General features: G+C 37.9%; 1 pseudogene; it reads right to left on the bottom strand.

Annotated features, from left to right (window-relative positions):
* Positions 1-640: 640 nt before the first annotated feature.
* LOC149228217 (transcriptional corepressor LEUNIG pseudogene) lies at positions 641-3480 on the bottom strand (annotated as a pseudogene).
* Positions 3481-6141: the final 2661 nt, after the last annotated feature.

Below are 6141 nucleotides of genomic sequence, written 5' to 3'. Positions count from 1 at the left end.
AGGAATTCGAATTCTCCTAAGGAGGGATCATAGAATCCAAGGTTGTAAAAATTCTATATAAATCATGAGAATGGAATTACTCAGGGTTGGTAATTTCATTAGAAAAAGAAAGCTATGTTATTGTAAGAAATTGTGGTTTTTCAAACTTAATACAAAGATCAATTTTACTACTCAAGATTCACAAGGAGTTTATGTATTTGATGTTCTTATGGAATTTTTCAATTACTTATTTGCAGTGGTATGAGCTTGTGATACTTAGAATTCATTGGGAAATGCTCTAACTTCTTCCACATGCTTGTAAACTGTGTTGATTCACTGTGTTACTGTTTTACTTATAAACCTGAACTCCAAGTTCTTCCATGTTTTGAAGATCATGTTTTTTGTTGAAGACTATTTTGACTCCATAGCCTAATAGATATTTTATAATCTTTGATTCAATGAGTTATACATTTTTTTCCATTTTTATTCCTAGAGTTAGCCATCTAATCATTAATCAAAAAAAAATTTAAACCAATTGAGAGAGCCCTCTCAGGTTGAGGAGGCTAAGCCTTAACCAAAAGTTTGGTTTGAAAGAGTTACTCAGAGTCTACTTGATCAACAGCCTGTCAGATTTTGTTATAACAATAATGTTGGCCCAAATTCAACTGAACTTCGAAAATGAAAACCCCTTTCTAACATTCATACATCGGCCTACAGTATCCGTAGCATCTGTATCATCATGAGATAGAAATGACTTCATATTATCATCCAAGGACCCCTCTTCCACAAAGAAATCTATATCATCTCTAGGATTGGATGGTGAAGCAAGGGCCCTAGATTCGTTAGATTCATGCATTATCAACGTCTTAAATGAGTTGCCACTATTCTGAAATGCACCAGCCATGGACACTACATCTCCAGGGGTGTGACTAGATGGATTAGGAGGTGTAGAACTTAGGGATGGACTAGTAGTATTTGTAGTTCCTGAACTATTAGCTGGACCAGAATATGACCCAAGCTACTTTCCTTTTCTTCCATTTTTACCCTTAGATGCAGCCTGATCATTTCCACAAAAAGAGTTTGACATACTCCCCTCAACTGAAACACCAGCAACACCAAGTTTCTCTTGCTATTGTTGTTCATGGCTAGTAACTTGGGATTGCTGGTTTGATAGAACCTGTTGTTGAAGTTGTCGTTGTTGATTTCTCTACTATTGTTGCTGCTATGTTGTTGGATTTGAGATATTTTCATCTTCAATATGATGTATGCTTCAGGTCATGGTAGTGGAGACCCAAAATTCTAGGTCATGTCACTAACATCATTAGTTTGGCCATCCTTGCCTGCAAAAACATCCTCATTAATCAGAAGTATCTGAAGTCTTCTGCTTTCCATATCACCAAAATTAGAACATATGAATATGTCAAATTTCCTTGGGCTTGTGCTTGGAGCAAAAGATGTTGTTGCAGAGTTAACATCTGAATCTGATGATATTGTTGTGGAGATTGAATGAAATATTTTTGTGTTTGTAGAATTCTTGGTCAAAGTTGGTCAAGAACTGTCAGGGCTAGCCTTTCAAAGGTAGATTATTTCCTCCTTGATTTTCACCTGGGCTTAATAAATTTGGTTTTGAATGGACAGGTCTAGGTATTCCAAATAATGAAGCATCTAAAGTGATAGATCTATAACTTAGTATCAAGTTCATCTCAGTTTTGATGTCCTGTGTGGCTACAGGAAGTTGTTGGTTACAGGCTTGAGCCTACTGAAGAGCAGCTGCCATATTACCTGCTATATTATGTAAAACTTGCCCCGAAGGCTTCCCAGGTGTGGTTGTTGACTTCAGTATATTTGTTTGGTTTGCATCCAATAGTTGACCAACATTGTCTCCAAACCTCTTCATCAATCTATTGTCCATGAAATCTCTCTGATGCGGTAACTTTAGACATTTCCTCATACATCTTTGTGGCCATGGAATTTGTTGTCCCCTGGTTTTGTCTGATAAGGGAATCATTACTGACTAATCCATTGGCAGAGCCATTTAAAAGATGCCCCCCATCTCTACATTGTTGTTTTTTTTTGTGTTGTTCATTTTCTTGTCTCTCAAGATAGTCCTTATCCAACTCATCTTTATCTAGATCATCATCTTGATCTACATAATCTTCATCGGAATCATCATCTAGATCATTTTCCTTTTGGCATGCTTTAACTTCTGCATATGATTTTTATAAATGTTGAAATTCTTCTTGAATTTTACTTAACTTCCCAACGCCTTCAGGACATGAATGTAATGGCACATTATGCAGCGAACAACGTTCAAAGACTCACATGATTATATTGTGTGCCATGGCTCTGATACCATTGAAGCATTAAAACTAATAGCTTGTAGGCTTAAATGTAAAAATACATAAGAGGTATTTGTAATAATAATTTACTATATATAAAAATGTACAAGTGATGCATGTTACAATGAGGACCCCATACATATACTTAATCAGATGTCCTTTCGTGACTAGGCATGTCTTTTAGACATGCCTTTTCACTTAACTTAATGACTATTTAATATTTACATTTATTTTAATTATTTATTTGTTATGAATTATATTCATAACATTTTTATGCCCACATCTAATCAACCATCTACCATGTAGCTTCCTCGTCCCCAAATTGCTTCCACGCACTCAGAGCATGAGTTGTTTCCACTGAAAAATGTACTATGGCTCTGGCTGGAAATCTCCCTCTAGTTCCACTTCCAATTCAATGATAAATTCCTGATGATTTTTTTGCTTGTTATCCATTGCTGCATATATATGGGCAATTCTTTGACCTACATCCCCGACTATCCGTGCCTGCTATGCACTATAGATCTGAGGCCTATCACGATCCCGTTGCGCCACTCTGATGCAAAAGGCAATCCTTCCCATGATGATCTCTACCATAGGTTCAACATTGCAATGGTTCTCCACCATTTCCTTTATTCTACTTATCCTTAGGCTAAAACCCATATCCTTCCTCAATTGCATTGAACTTCTTATGAGGTGCCACAATTTCCTTGTCACCTACATCCTGAGATCATAGAATTCCTTGGACCTCCTATCATAGTACCCCTTAGATAGGTACTTCTTCCTAAAGAGTCTCTTAGAATCATCCCAAATTAGCTCCTCATCTCTGATTCCTTTGACATGCTTAACACCTACCCATCATATGTCTTCTTTTCCCTTGAGACTAAAGGTAGCCATCTTGGTTTTGTTGTTTTCAAGTAGTCATGCAATCTGAAGAGATTCTTCATCCCAAGAATCCCCTCCTATGATGTTGGCGGTGATGACGGTGATGTCTCCTATAAGAATAACTAGAATGGAACACATACATACCAGTCTTGTTAGGTGTATCCAAGAATCTACCACTCTTCATTGTATCGTCCATGTCCAACCTGTGTCTCCTTTGAGACACACTACCATATGCCCTGTTAGTCTTCTCCTCTTGCCTATCTCCATGACTTGCCCCCATTTGTCCTTGCTTTTTTAACTCTAAAAGGCTCTGTAGAATCACTGCATTAACTTATGCCTACTTTTCCTGAGCTCTTACAAGTCTTACTGTGCCTTAATCAACCTATTATTATCTACCTTGCAAATTCTGATCTCTACCCTTAAACTCCTATGGGTATCTACTAGATCATGAGAATGCCTATCTCCTTGTTTCTCAACTGACCTTTTCCACTCCATTAATTTCACATTAGACCTATAAGGAGTTTCATGTGAACTATAGTCCACTACTCCGCTCTTTAGCTATGGTCTTCTATTCCACTAGTACACTACCATGTTAGATAAACCAAATAGAAGACATAATCATGACCATACCTCAATGTATCTCAAGGGGAGCTATTACATCTAAAAAAGTCAGTATAGATTAGCAAAATATAAAATAATATAAAGAACTTAATTTCAATGACAATAATGATCATGCATGTGAATGCAATGCATATAACGAGTTAACTATCATGCATGACTAACTAATGCATGTGCATATGACCACATTAATCAACTAGCATCTATCATGCATGTAACCACAACATCATTAAAATGACATGCATGAATATAACTATGATGCATATAACAACCCTTAACCATCATGCCTGCATGTCAAACATATAAACATGTATGATGATCTTATTTTACCTCGAGGTCTAGTGTTGCAAATTTCGCTCTGATACCACCATGTAACCACCCCTCCTACATTTACCCATTTTTACAAGCTCTCCATGGTAAACATGAGATGAGTGCTACTATCACATGACCCAACCTCTAAGTTTCAATTATGGAAGTGGGGCCTAAAAACTGAAAACTTATTGATACCTCCTAGGAGCACTAGATCACCCAGAAGTCAATCCACAACCTCTAATTATCATATCTTGAGCTATAATTGCTCTTTTACAAGCCTAACACCCCAACTGCACCCTTGACACATTGTGCACGCAGTTATGAGGCTCCAACCGCACCCATAAGCACGCCTGCATGTGGTTATGACCCGAATTCCTCATTTTTGTGCCAACGGTTGTGAAACCTATGACAGTTTTTAGGCTAGCCTTCAGACTACTGCCCGAGCTACCTATAACTTTCTAGAAACATAACTACAATGATAACAATGCAAACCATTCACAACTTGAGCAAGATCTTTACCTAGACATGCCTAATACATGATAGACATTTCGTCAAATATATGATGAACATAGAAGCTATAGGTCATGAATGCATATATGATTATAAAATTCTAAACTTCATTTGAAAATCACCAAGAAGGCTCTATGACCTCTCAAGCTAGTTGGAACAACACTTGCTAGTCCATGCATTCATTAACCATTCAATAACTTATCAAAATATGAACAAGAGTTATAGTTAGATCACATCAACAAAAACCATAAAAAATCATCCATAAGATCACATCATAACCAAATCATGTTCTCATTAATCACAATAGAGAAAATAACTTATATTGTCATATGAAAATCCCAACCAAGTTAGAGACTTCCACATACCACCCGACCATAGATTGGGCGCAACGTGATCCAGACATAAACAGGAACACAACAAATTATAGATATAACCATAAACACATATATGCAGCGGAAATAATACTTCATTTCATTAATGTAAAATACTGAAATATGCTTACAAACAGTAATGGAAATAAACCAGCTAAGGCGATGGTATCTTATCTCTGAGAAGAGATGTGGTGGCTACATGCCTCTGAATTGTGTTACAATGAGGCTCGAAGGCCTATTTATTGTTGAGAAACAATGGAAAACCTTTAGCATTCCAAAACCTAACCCTAGAAGATGAAACGCCAAACTGTGGGCCACGTTTGGGTAAATTGGTACATCAACTTCCCGGGGGTCATAACTTTGTCATACGATCTTCGTTTGACGTGTACAATGGCTCGTTAGAAAGATCTATCCGAGCACTACTACTTTGGGAAGGGAAACATCGGTCCATGGACCCATGTTACCCCTATATTTCCCAAAAAACATTGTTTAGGGCCTTAAAACAACTCCAGAAGTTTAGGACCCGAAAAACTGCTAAAAATAGTAAATTGTGCTACAATTGAGGAAACTGAAAATGCTGAGAGAAAAAATGGTGGGGATCCAAGTGGACTTGGCAAGTGGCCACTAATATCCACCTGGATCATTCCTCCCCCCTTAGGAAGCAATGGTTCCCATTGCGTTGAGTTCCACCATGAGATGAGGAAACTTTTGCTGAACTTGGTCCCTGGTGAGTCACTTGCCCTGGTGAAGGAGTTGACCTGCTTTGAAAACTCGATACAGTTGTATATTATATTGGAGAGTGTTCTTGATCTATGTGTCCATGATCCGATTAGTTGTAGCTTGTCCCATGCAATCTGGATTTAATTTTGTGGGTGTGAGTTGTTCTGCAATGTCAGATGTGTTTAGTAATGGTGGAAAGTATGGCTGAAGGTGGTCCACATTGAACACTGGGTGCAAGCCAAGGAATGGGGGAATGCTGAGCTCAAATGCATTGTCTCCCACAGCTTTAGTAATGGTGTAAGGACCATAGCGGATTGGTCTCAGTTTCTGGTAGGCTCTAGTAAGGCGTTCCTTTTGCAAATGCAACCAGACTTTGTCGCCCACCTAAAACTTGTGTGGCACACAATGCT

Source organism: Pinus tabuliformis, chromosome J (genome assembly GCF_031772625.1).
Source record: "Pinus tabuliformis cultivar Carrire ecotype Pingquan chromosome J, CPIR1, whole genome shotgun sequence".
In the NCBI taxonomy this organism is placed as follows: Eukaryota; Viridiplantae; Streptophyta; class Pinopsida; order Pinales; family Pinaceae; genus Pinus; species Pinus tabuliformis.
The sequence above is the reverse complement of the archived record's forward strand: the minus strand, read 5'-3'. Positions and strand labels throughout refer to the sequence as shown.